Genomic DNA, 14167 nt, shown 5'->3' on the forward strand with positions numbered 1-14167 from the left:
TAAAATGTTGATAAAAAAAATGAAAGCAGGAAAAAAAACATTTCGCTTAACTACTGTAAAATTTCAGGCACCATTTCTTTGCAGCATAATTTAGTAACATGTGTTGATATATGCTAGTATTTCCCAAAAATATTCATAATAGAAAATCAGCGTAACCAGTTTCAATAAGATTATGGGAAACAAAAATAAACAAGCAAAGGCAGTAGGTCTGAAATTGGTGGTCAGCTTTTTAGTTTTTGCGTGACTTGTTTTGGCATGGTTTTTGTAAAGCCTTATTGGTGTGGGAGCTGCCGGACCCTTACCATTATAACAAATATCGGCAAAAGCAAAAATTGTTTTTGGTCTCAAAAAGCACACACTGCCACAGTGGTTACCTGGCACTGAACAAAACTACTTTGTGTGCTGATATGCTCCTTGTGAAACAGCAGAATGCTGCCACTCACAGTGAAGCCAGCCGATACAGGGAGAGAGACAGAATTTTATTAAACGCAAAAGGTTATGGTCAACGCCAGACCAAATTGGGGCCCAATTATTGAAGAAAGTCTCAAAAGTGCACCCCTGGTATATGTCCTTGCATTAAGTGCAGGTATACGGCTTTCGTGAATTTCCAAGAATTTACGGAAGTAGGACAAGAAATAGTACTCCTAGAAAATATTTGTGAACTGCAATTTAGCATAAGCAAATATGCATGTGTAGATTTGCACATGCAAAAATCTGAGTGTTTGTAAGTTCACTTTCCCTACAACCACTTTTTTCCAACTCTGGAAGAAGGTTTACGTCAGCCATTGTCAGGAGTAAATTTCCAACATTTCCCAGTATGGGAAAAGATCAGAGAAGAGTTGTTGAAAACCCTTGAAACATGCAAGTTAGTAGGTTTGCTCAGACTCAAAAGGGCATTCAAACCTTGGAACTATTGCTTACCACTACCTTCAGCCCCAGTATGTAGATCTGTGGAAACGTTGCAACATAAGGGATTGCAAGTATTCAAACACTACTATGGTATGAGCTTTGGCATAATCAGAGAGGCTATATCAGAGCCCCTATATAATGAGATTGCTGACATAATTTGTCGCCGCACAACATGGCAGCAAAGGGACAAGTGGATTTTGTTATAGGACAAGTAGATTTATGAAGCAACCTGCCCCATGGACAAGTAGATATTTTATTAAATTCCACACCCCTGGAACCGCTTCTTCCAGTTCTAACTTTGGTGTAGTATCCCGAGGTTCTGATGGAAGATTGATCTCAGAGTCCAACAGTGTCTCTAGAAACTCTCTCTGGTATCTGTTCTTGACCACCTGACAATTCATGCATTGGAAGTAGATTCTTCCTAAGCCGCAAGGAAAGGTCTTATCCTTCCTCCCACAATTGGGGAGTCATTTTCCCAGCTTAGTCAAGAATTCAGGTTCCTAGTTGGCGATCTAGATTTTCCCTTTTGATCTCCTTGTTTCCTATTTCCTTTGCCATTCTTTATTTTATAAAAAATGAAAACTATTGTTGCTGCTGTTAGCCAGATCATATCAAAGGGTGGCGTCCGTAACATTTGGGAAAAGAGGAGCAGGATCCTGACTGACCCCGATGTACCACCACTCTGTTGAACGGACTACAAATATTTCTATTCCTTGGAGATTCAATGTAACTTTTTCTCAAGGTCTGTACCAAAGAACTTGGTTCCCTCAAAAGGCACTCTTAAGATGATTGATTTATGTGCTGCCACTCCTTCGAATACAGATTCTTTTTAGCAAAGATCGTGGCACCCGCTGCTAGTGCAAAAGCTCTATGTTAAAGGAGATAGCAGATTAAAACTCCACCTGCATCTCCGAGGCTTCAAGAAGTTCAGAACACTCCATATATTCCTTAACAGCTTTAAGCAAGCTCTTAATGTCAGAGATAAGGGACTGTGAAGTGCAAGTACTATAAATACCGGCTGTCATCACTAAATTTGCTCCAACATAAGATTTCTTTAAAGCAGAGTAAATTATCCTTCCAGTCTGGTCTTTAAGGACGATCTACTCCGCCACAGACGTCCTGACAACGAAACTGGCAATCAAGGAACCCATCGCCACAGATTCAGGCATAGACTTGTCAACTTCTTCCTAACGACAAAGCATAGTCATGAATCTAAGGATATTGATTTTCTCCGGATCCTTCCATTCCCTTTGGACCACACCTGCAACATGGTGATGAATAGAAGTACCCCAGGCCCTGGCCAGCTGGAACTGCCTAAGAACCAGTTCAGAAGAGGTACACAGGAAGTCCTTCACAAGTTAGAGTCTGCCCGTTTCTTCCAGGAGAATCTAGGCTCAACTAAATTACATGTGGTGTGGGACACTTTTAAAGCCTGCCTGAGGGGGATATTAAAAGGTGCGGTAGTGGGCTGGGATAGGGCCGAGAAAAAAGATCTAGCCGATCTAGAAACGGACTTAGCGGGGGCAGAGACCGAGCTAAAAGCTAGTTTTTCCCCTGGCGCGGATAATATCATCCTAATCAAGAAAGTTGAAGAATTGCAGCTGAGGTTTAAACTGAGGTCGGAGGAAATCCTACGTCAAAAGTGGGAGATAAGTAAAATGAGAGACTTTGAACAGGGTGTGAATTGTGGCAAACTCCTGGCAATGAAAAGCAGGGTTGACAGAGCCAATAACTACATCACTAAAATTAAAAGTGGCTCTCAAATCCTGGAGGATAAGGGTAGTATAGCATCTGCTTTCACACCATTTTTTCAAGAACTTTATGAGGATCACCTCCAGGTGTCAGAAGATCATATGGACAGATGGCTTAGAGACAAACAGCTCCCTACATTACCCGCCGGTAGCCATGGAATTCTCACATCAGCAATAACAAGCCTAGAGATATCAACTATCTTAGATGCTGGGAGGAAGGGGAAAGCAGCAGGTCCGGATGCAATTCCGATTGAGGTCTATATAATCTTGAGAGAGGAGATTGTGCCGGTATGGCTGGAATTGTTTAATAGTATCCTAGATGGTACTTCCCCTTTGCCTGAATCCTGGAGCAACGCAGTTATTGCATTGATTTTAAAGCAAGGGAAGAATCCAGCTCAGTGCCAGTCATATCGACCAATCTCGTTGCTCAATGTGGACTATCAAGTCTTTGCTGGGGTTTTAAATGCTCGGCTCAGCAAAGTCGTAGGGTCGATTATACATCAAGACCAAAAGGTCTTCCTACCTGGCCGCCAGATGTCAGATCTAACACAGACCCTAATTGGGTCCATTGACCTCGCTTCAACATTAGGCCTTCCCCTTTTAATCATCACAGTTGATGCAGCCAAGGCCTTTGATCGGGTGAACTGGTTATTTTTAGATAGGGCTCTGAAGGTTTTTGGCTTCCCGGATAGTTTCAGGCTAGTGCTGAAAGAAATATATAAATCCCCACTGGCTCAGATTCTGATTAATGGAACCCTTTCCCCCGTAGTTAAGATCGGGTGGGGAACTAGGTAGGGCTGTCCACTCTGCCCCATTTTATTCGATCTATATATCGAACCATTAGCCCAGAGCATAAGGCTAAACAAGAAGATTGTTCCCTTCGTGATCAATGGATATACTCGAAAGGTAGCATTGTATGCGGATGACTTGATCCTCCGATCATCTAATGTTAGCACTACACTCCCAGAACTTGAGGTAGAAGCCCAAACCTTTGGTAATCTGTCAGGCTACGAGGTAAATAATGAGAAAACCGAGGTCATGGCCTGGAACATCAATGACCCGACGGGGATTTTTGCTAAAGAACTCAGATACTTAGGAGTCGTAATCACTCAAGACCTCGCCAAAATCCCCAAGACTAACTTAGATAGAATCTCAAAGGAAGTGGAAATCTTACTTAAAAGATGGCAAAGTATTCCACTATCGTTGTATGGACGAGTTAACCTAATCAAGATGTGTGTACTCCCCAAGTTTACGTATCTCTTTAACAACATCCCACTGGAGTTTCTTAAATCAGATATTATCAAAATTCAGAGCAAGATTTCCTCCTTCATTTGGGCCAATAAAGCGATCCGGTTATCTTGGAAAAAACTCAGGCGCAAGCTTCAGCGAGGGGGGGTGGCCCTCCCAGATTTCCAGTTGTATTGCTGGGCTTATCAATTAAAAAACTGCAGAATGCTATTGCTCTCCCCCGACAGCTCACCGATTGGATGCATGTTTAAAGCTATGCTAGCAGGGGAGGAGGAGTCAGGTTTTATGTATAAATTTGGCTCTCCAAAATTCTTCAAAAAAGTGCGTTTAAAGATTCTGCGTTTGGCTGCTAGGCTGTGGGCAGACTGTCGAAAGTGCCTGGGACTATCGTATCATAGCGAATAGGCGCCGGTCTGGGACTCTCCTGGCACACCCGAGTGTCTTATGGATGTCCTCGCCCGCCCATTAAAAGAGGCAGGGGTTGTACTTTGGAGAGATCTGGTTCTGGGCGATAAATGCCACCCTTGGGAATACTGGAATCACATCACCAATTGTACTCTGTCCAGGTTCAAGTTTTACCAGCTTTCTTCCTGGTGTAACTCTTAATCCTGGCCAATTGTGCAGGATAACAACATGGAATGCGAGTTACAGGATCTAACTCCAAGAAAAAGAGAGGTGGCACAATGGTATAACCATCTCCACGCAGCTTCAGAGAAGAAGATGAATCAACCCTATAGAATTTGGGAGAGTGACTTGCTGAACGAAGATCCCGAAACTTTATGGCAAGTATCTTTAGACATTCTTTACCCCTTGATTAAATATGCTGCACTCAGGAAAAATCACCTTTTTACACTTCATAGAATCTACTGGTCCCCTCTCAAGCTTTCCAAGATAAAGGGCGGCGGAGAAGCCAGCTGTACAAGATGTGGCCATCAGAAGGCGGATGACATCCATATATTTGCATCTTGTCCCAGGATACAAGAATTTTGGGTAGATGTGTGTAAGACCCTCTCAGGAGCCTTGGGTTGCATTATAGAGGTAAGTCTACCTCTTATATTATTTGGTCTGACTACAGTATTGGGGGGAGTGTCGGCCCCGATAGGGCCTAAACAAAGGTTGGTGTTTTATTTGATTCTACTGGCTAGGAGGGAGATTTGTAAGCTGTGGCGCCAAGAGACTCCCCCTACTTGGTCTGCTTGGTGGAGTTCTGTTAGATATTTTAGAGCATTGGACCAAAGAGTAAATGCCCATAGGGAAAGTGTAGAGAAGGGACGGTTCTGGGATATCTTGGATCTCCTGGATAGTGGATTACCAAGTTGAGTATAGGGAGGGGACAATGAACCAATGATTAAAAACCTCTGTCCAGCTCAAGTGGTGTGTTATGGGTTCATTCCTTATAAAGAACACCAGCTGAGAGTAATTTACCAAGCTATCGGCACAAGAAGGGTCTGGATCGAATGGTGCCATAGCTGCGGAGGTCATGTGAGATGAGTCAAAGAATAATCAAGGAACCCATCGCCACAGATTCAGGCATAGACTTGTCAACTTCTTCCTAACGACAAAGCATAGTCATGAATCTAAGGATATTGATTTTCTCCGGATCCTTCCATTCCCTTTGGACCACACCTGCAACATGGTGATGAATAGAAATACCCAAGGCCCTGGCCAGCTGGAACTGCCAACGAACCAGTTCAGAAGAGGTACACAGGAAGTCCTTCACAAGAAATCCCATATTATGGCGTACTCTAGCCAGAATCTCAGGTAGCATTTCCTTATCAATATATTTGCCCTTTGTGTCAGAAGAAAGAATGTCCATGCTCTCCTCTCCTGCTCCAGAACTGGAAATAGAAGATAATGGTTCTCATTCAAAGGCTTACGAGCATGAGGAGAATTAATAAAGGACATGGTCTCCAGTGCATTCATTTTTGGTTCTGTCCCCCAACAATCTATCTTCCTACTTAGCCCTATTCTATTTAAAGGAGGACAGCAGGACGAGGATGAATCAGAACATCTTCTCTTCCTGGAGTGTTTGCCCATCCTGGACACAGCCACAGCTGTGGCAGTAATTCATTCATTCAAAAAATTGTATATCGCCTTTTACTACCTAGATTCACTTTCTTTGTGTCTAGTTGATTTAAAAGGGGGACTATCTTGGTGATACACGACGCTAGACATGTACTGTCCTCGTGCTCTTTTGTTCTGAACAGAGGATTATCTCAGAAATGGACAGATTTAGACCAAATAGAATTCTAGGCAACGTATCAAGAATTTTCAATTCTATTAAGGACACGGAGGCGAGGATTATGCTTCTCCTGTTTTTGCTATTTAATAATACAGTTCCACAGCAGCCAATCAAAATAGACTTTTTTAATATACCACATTTCCCATAAACTTTCCTATGGCAGCACGTCTTTTGCGTCAATGGTAATGTCTCTGCTCATATAAATTGCAGTGTCGCCATATTAATGTCCTCTTTCTTTGCCTCTTCGGCTGAACTGAACTCCAGAAAAACGTCTCCATCCACTGGAAATCCCTGCGCACCATAACCTTACCGGAAATTTAGAGATAATACTCAGAAACTGGAGTCATCAATAAGACTAACAGAGCCTCGAAGAACCAAAACCTGGGCACTCGAATTTATCTAGTTAGTCTTCCGATCAGAATCTGGGAAGAAACAAAGGAAAAACCACCATAAAACCCAGTGCCTTGCAGGGTAAAACATAACATCTGAATATCTCAATACATAAGGGTGGGATAATACAATAACATTTTAACACTTTAATGTGGTAACAACATTATTTAGCAAGTGAGGGTGGCATAATGCTCGCCACCAAGTCCTTAAAAGAATTGAAAATTCTTGACACATTAGCTAGCAAAACAACTATTCTATATCAGTACTAGAGACTTCGGATTATGCTTGTTCAAAGCTGCTGTAACACAAATGAGCGATACCAAAGGGGATGATGGACGGAGGGTTTGAGCAAATCAAACACTCACCCCTAGTCAACTGATCTGGGTTTCATCCATCATTATTCTTTAGCTCACTCCACCATCCCAGTTCAGACATGGCCATATGCAAATCAGTCTGATCCTGTGCCTCATGGGAACAGTCCAGCCCGAAATGCCAAGACATGTCTTCCCTGGACCGGAACCAAGCATCCTGGGACCGGTTTCGGGTTCATAACCCTCATCAGCCAGGCTATCTTGAATCCAGTGGCAAAGCGAGCAAGGGACCCACGTCTGGGCATACCCTGCCAACTTAGGGCGAACAAAGCGATACCAAAGGAGATGATGGACGGATCGTTTGAGCAAATCAAACACTCACCCCCAGTCAACTGGTCAGGGTTTAATCCATCATCATTCTTTAGCTCACTCCACCACCCCAGTTCAGACATGGCCATATGCAAATCAGTCTGACCCTGTGCCTCATGGGAACAGTCCAGCCCGAACTGCCAAGCCATGTCTTCCCTGGACCGGAAACAAGCATCCTGGGACTGGTTTCGGCTTCATAACCCTCATCAGCCAGGCTATCTTGAATACAGTGGCAAAGCGAGCAAGAGACCGACGTCTGGGCATACCCTGCCGACTTAGGGCAAACAAAGCGATACCAAAGGGGATGATGGACGGAGCGTTTGAGCAAATCAAACACTCACCCCCAGTCAACTGATCTGGGTTTACTCCATCATCATTCTTTAGCTCACTCCACCACCCCAGTTCAGACATGGCCATATGCAAATCAGTCTGACCCTGTGCCTCATGGGAACAGTCCAGCCCGAACTGCCAAGCCATGTCTTCCCTGGACCGGAAACAAGCATCTTGGGGCCGGTTTCGGGTTCATAACCCTCATCAGCCAGGCTATCTTGAATCCAGTGGCAGAGCGAGCAAGGGACCCACGTCTGGGCATACCCTGCCAACTTAGGGCGAAACATTTTTGCATTTGTCACCCCGAGTGGGACGGGTATGCTCAGACGTGAGTCCTGTGCTCTCCATGCCACTGGAGTCAAGCTATCCTGGCTGATGAGGGCTGAAAGCCCGAAACTGGTCCTAGGATGCTTGGTTCCAGTCCAGGGAGGACCTGGCCTGGCTGTTCGGGCTGGACTGTTCACATTGAGCGCAGGGTCAAGACTGATTTGCATATGGCTGGGTCCAAACTGGAATGGCATGGTGAGCATAAAAATGATGGATTTAGGTCCAGATCTCTGTACTGGGGGGAATGTATGACATTGTTCTGCATTCTTTCCATCAATTGTTCTTTTTGCATTTGTCACCCCGAGTGGGATGGGTATGCTCAGACGTGAGTCCCGTGCTCTCCATGCCACTGGAGTCAAGCTATCCTGGCTGATGATGGCTGAAAGCCCGAAACCGGTCCTAGGATGCTTGTTTCCAGTCCAGGGAGGACCTGGCCTGGCAGTTCGAGCTGGACTGTTCCCATTGGGCGCAGGGTCAAGGCTGATTTGCATTTGGCTGGGTCCAAACTGGAATGGCATTGTGAGCAAAGAAACGATGGATTTAGGCCCAGATCTCTACTGGGGTGAATGTATAACATTGTTCTGCATTCTGTCCATCAATTGTTCTTTTTGCATGTAACACAATTGAGGTCACATCAAGAAATGGCTTGTAGTAAAATGTTTTGAAAGTGGAATCAGCAGACTGCTCCCATGAAGTCCTGGAGGTGAGTACCGAGGCTTTAGGATTTTCAAGCCATGGCTCCTCTGACTGAGTGAGCCCCAAATTGTGGAAGTATCCATACCTGCCTCTGAGAGAATCCATTTCACCCATCAGGCTAAAGTAGCAGAAGAGACAGGGTGGAAGGGTTTCTGATGTGCAAATAGGAGCTGACCCCCATCGGATTAACTAAATTCCTTGTACGATCTTCGTATTCTTTCAGACATTGCACAATCTGGGGTTGTCAGGAAAGTTAGGGTAAGTAATCTGCCTAGAAAGTCTTTGTCCGTCTTGTGATAGTAAAGGGTACCCCGTCTAGGGAATATATTATACCTGAGATATCCAGGGCTTTGACACCGACACCCTTCTGCAGGAAACCAGACACACATGACGGTTAACTTTGCTGAAAGTTGTTTACTGGATAAATTGGAGTTGGCATGCCATCTCTGTAGAAATCGGAGGATGATATTGATATCCCAAAGGACCAAATATTTTGGAAGATGAGCGTTAGTTAAACTAACACCTTGCATGACTCTATCGACTAGAACAGGTGTCTTCAAGCTGCGAGCGGCTCCCCATAGGTGGGTCTTTAGTGATCCGGTGGTGGGTGTGCCAGGCTCTGGACAAAAGAAGCATTATGCTGAAAACAGTGCTTTGTTTTAACTGGGAAAAAATGAGCCGCACTAAGCCGCTCTGTAATGGGCCATCACTAACATTTTTTATCATGTATATCCTAGCTGGGAGCATGTGTCAAAAGGGAAGGACTCCAAATATTCTTCAAAACCCTCATTTCTAATAATCACACTGTGAATACTTTTACACGTTAGCAAGGCCTGCCTGACCAGAATAGTATGTTTGGCAATCATGTATTTGATTGCATTTTTAAACCTGTAACAGAACTTAATTGCAATGTTTAAAGTTGTATAGACTCATTTAAATATTGCCAATTCAATAGAATAATTGTGGAAAATTCTGAGGGGGAAGCAATTCTTTTTTTTCTCACTGGGGGGCATGACATTAAAAAGTTTGAATACCACTGGACTAGAGGTTGTTTGCCAATTGGTTTGCCCTCTAAAAGAGAATATTATTCACAGAGCAATAGGTTAATCCGTTGGAAGTCTTTTCAGATAGGAAGCCTACGACAGAAGCAACGGAGGTCCCCAGGAGATCCAAACCCAGTTTGTTGCACTAACCCAACCATCTCCCCCAGGCTGAGGCGTATCGCTTCTGGCTAGCTTCTGATCAGGACTTAGATATGAAAGAGAGATTGGTCCGAAAGGAGAAGAACCAGCATTGCCTGAAATTCATCAGGCAATGAGATGAAGATGATCCTATAGAAGAAACAGGTGTTGTAGGCCCGCCGGCTCCAAAAGAAGATTTGGGAGTAAGGGAACCTGAACTGGGCAATCGCAGAACATCTCTAGCAGGACCGGGAACCAGGGCTGAGCTTTACACAGTGAAGTCTCTAGGGTCAGTTCCACTTGTAACAGAATGCATATGCCGACACCCTCAGAATCAGCAAGAATGGAGGGAAAGCACAATGCAGAAGACCCCTCTATTTTTGAAGAAAGGCATCCATGGCTAAGACCATCTGAACCAGTCTCCAAAAAAAAGAACCTCCCCAACTGAGTGGACAGATGGGATGCAAAGAGGTCCATGTGGTACTTACCCCAGCAGTTCAGGAGTGCTTGAAAGATTGTGGGATGTAGTTTCTACTCCCTGGAATCTCTGAGGTATCTTGAGTTCCAGTTGGCCACCACATTGCTCTGACCCGGCAGATATTCCAGCATCGCTGAGATACCATGTTGAGGTCAAAAGTGTAAGAACATCTTCACAATTTCTGCTAGAACCTGGGAACTCGTCCCACCCACTTTGTCGATGCAGCGAACCACTGAGATATTGTCCATTCTCAACAGAACGAAGCAACTGGAGCAAGGGGCTAGGGTTTTTATTGCAAACAACCCTACTAAAAGCTCTAAGCAATTTATGTGAAGGCTGGCTTCTTCCGAGGCCCACCGACCTCCGGTGGAGATATTTCCGCATCTGGTACCCCACAAACTGTCCGGGAGCCAAATTTGGCTCTGCCATCCCAGGCAATCATGTGAATCAGCCACTATTGAAGCTCGGCTCAGGGCTCTGGAGTCAGATTGATCAGCTCTGACTGAGCTACTCCCTTTTGAAGATGATGGATCTTCAGGCGTTGGAGCGCTTTGTAGCGAAGCAGGGTTTGGATAGACAAAGCCAGCAGGCCTACGATTCTGGCCAAAACTTTCAAGGACAGCTTGTCCTTGTGAAGAGTGGAGCGAATTTCCTTCTGGACAGTGCTTAACTTCTGTGGGGGAAGTGACAATTGGACTGACACTGAGTTGAGTTTAAAGCCTAGAAACTCTATGCATCAAGAGGGAACGAGAATGGATATAGTTTCACTGACCGGGAAGCCTAGATCCTGGAGGAGTTAGACAGTCTAGATCAAATGATGGAGCAATACCTGTTTGTCTTGTGCCATCAGGAGAATGGACGTGTAAGTAAGTAACCAGAAGAACGGTTCTGGCATGAAGACTCTCTGCAACTGGACTCAGGAACTTGACAAAACACCAAGGGGCGGGATGATAGGCCGCAAGGGAGCACTTTGAACCTGTATCATTGGTTGTCCCACATAAATTGAAGGAATTTCTGGTGAGGAGGAAAAATCGGAATGGAGAGATAGGCGTCCTTCAAGTTGAGGCACACCATCCAATCTTTTTCCCTGAGGAGATCTTGAATGTGAATCCCCTCCATTTTGAAATGCTGGTAGAGAATCCATCCATTGAACTCCTTCAGATTGATCACTATGCGGGAACCCCCACCACGTTTGGTCACCACAAAAACACTGCTGCAAAAGCCCGAAAGTGTCGGGTGGACAAGTACAAATTGCGTCCTTTTGCAGAAGTTCTGTTTGAATAAACGACCAATCTTGTTGGAAAAAATGGAGAAGTTGGGGAGGGGAGGGCTGGAGGAAACACAGAAGAATTTCATCTTGTAACCTGTCACTGTTTCCAGGACCCATGGGTCGGAGTTCAGAGAAGTCCAGTTGGAGATAAAGTACTGAGTTTTGTCCGCCAAGACAATAGAGGAAGAACGAATCAGCCTTACCCTGTGTTAGAAATGGGGATCTCTAGTTGGCAGCGGCTGGCTCCGATGTCCAAATAGGGATCCTTCTTCCTAAGTCAGAGTAAGGGGCTACACCCTTTGATAACCCCTGCTCAACCCTGTGGTAACGTAGCACGAGCAGACAGGCATATCTCAGAGGCAGTGTGTGAAGCATTTATGACCATACACAACAATGCAGTGAAGACACTACAAAGGGACACCACACAAGTAGCTATAGAAAAATAAGTATCTTTATATAGGCTTAACACAAAACTCAAAAGCGATCAAGAAACCACCATGCACATAATTACAGATTCACTTCAAAGCAATAGAGGCACTCAAAACGCGTGTGGACAAACTTAGTTCGAGGCCGGGGTCGACACGACCCGGTGATGCACAATGTACCTGAGATTTAAAGGGGCACGGCACGCAGCCTCACAAGGAAGCCGCGGTGATGACAGGCGGACTCACAGCGGCCGACTCACACTCACGATAATCCTGGGATGGGGCTTAAAGGCAGGCACCCAGCGGCACCCGCAGGTGATAGCAAGATCCTCGATGTGGTGACTAGCGCAGGCACTCAGCAGCACAGCTCCTCAGCTGCAGTGGCCCACAATAGCGATGATTCCCGTAGGACGGCAAATGCGGGCACTCAGCGGCACAGCTCCTCGGCTGCAGTGGCCCACAATAGCGATCACGATGACTTTGGTAACACAGGCAAATGCAGGCTCTCAGCGGCAACAGCTCCTAAGCTGCGGCGGCCCACAATAGCGATCGCGATGACTTTGGAAACACAGGCAAATGCGGGCTCTCAGCGGCAACAGTTCCTCAGCTGCGGCGGCCCACAATAGCGATCACGATTACTTTGGTAACACAAGCAAATGCGGGCTCCCAGCGGTGACTGCTTCTCAGCTGCGGTGGCCCACAATAGCGATCACTATGACTTTGGTAACACAGGCAAATGCGGGCTCTCAGCGGCGACAGCTCCTCAGCTGCGGCGGCCCACAATATCGATCACAATGACTTTGGAAACATAAGCAAATGCGGGCTCTCAGCGGCAACAGCTCCTCAGCTGCGGCGGCCCACAATAGCGATGCGATGACTTTCAGCCCATGTTCCCCGCAGTAGAACCAGAGGCTCTGGAATTCTCAACAGAGGCCTCACCTGCGAGTAGAATCCCTCTCAACTAGGAATCCGGATTGCTGATGGGTGAAGTCTAATGTCCCTGAGACTTCAGCAGGAGGCAAGCTCAAATCAAGCCCTTGGGTAGTTGCTTCAGCAAGATGGATAAAAGTTTAAAAGTCCTTTCCCTCTCGTTGCACGGACAGAGGTTCGTCTTGACGTCCAGAAGTAACACACCCTGTAGGGGTTTTAGCACAGATCTTTATACCCCAAAAGTCTTTGTTCTCAAAAAGTCACAAATCACTGAACCCAGCCAGAACCAGTTTGGTGTCGTCCTGGAGCACTTTATTTAGGAGGCTACATCCTGCCTTTCAGGGAGAGGGGGGTCTGCCATCAGACGCACAGTGGGAGGTGGAGCCAGCATTCACCTTGCCAGGCACAGCCCTGCACAGATCAAAGGGTCGCCCCTCCCTATACTCCAACTGCAGATCTCTCTATTTAATCCAAGTCGGACTCAGCCTGCCCTGACCCTCCAAAACCAGACAGCCAATACACATAACAGCAGAGCACACATCAAGGCTTAGGCAAGAAAATACCTACTTCCCAAAAGTGGTAGTTTTAAACACAGAATATAAAAATAATCGTCACTAAAAGATGCGCTTTAATATATATTTGACTTTCCTATCATGTTCCTTGGATCAATTAGGATTTTCTAGCGAACTTTCTTGGATGAGGGCACTTGACCTTTTTACAGCGTTTTTTTTTTATTTCTGAGTATTCTTGTTTTGTTTGATACCTGGGTCTATTTAGGACATCATACGGAGCGAGTTTAGAAAGTTACAGTTGGTCACTCACCCAGTTTCAATATGGCACCCATAGTAGAAGCGTCTCAGGCGCGAGTAGTCCGTTTTCGATAGTTCTATTTTTGATAAGACGTCACACGCCAAGGTAGTGGTACGTGTTTCTCTGTTCAGAGAGCTAGGAAGCCAGTGGACTCTCGAGTATTGGCCGTGAGGTTGTTTCCCGATTCAGAGAAGTGAGACGAATACACTTCAGGAATATTCTTGCCAGCAACATGTTGGTTCATTGTGCAGGCAGCAATTACGGCTTTTTATCGTGATTGCAGGTTCCGGATCACACGAGTCTTCGAGCGGTTGTTGATCAGTTAGAACTCTAAGTGGTCGGTTCATTTTCTTGGGCATTTATATCGGGTGGCACGAGCATGATCTTATGGTTCTTATATTTGATGTATATTTTTTCCAGGATTTTTTAACTGCAGGGATACAACTATGATCCTGATTTCCAGTGAGTTTTTGTTTGGGCAAAACACGGTTTGGATTTTT

At 45.4% G+C, this 14167-nt stretch overlaps 1 protein-coding gene across 1 annotated transcript in view; it reads left to right on the forward strand.

The window, feature by feature from the left end:
* NIPSNAP1 (nipsnap homolog 1) overlaps positions 1-14167 on the forward strand; it is a 189640-nt gene that overhangs the window by 1384 nt on the left and 174089 nt on the right. The window lies entirely within an intron of this gene.

Source organism: Triturus cristatus, chromosome 11 (genome assembly GCF_964204655.1).
Source record: "Triturus cristatus chromosome 11, aTriCri1.1, whole genome shotgun sequence".
NCBI classification, from domain to species: Eukaryota; Metazoa; Chordata; class Amphibia; order Caudata; family Salamandridae; genus Triturus; species Triturus cristatus.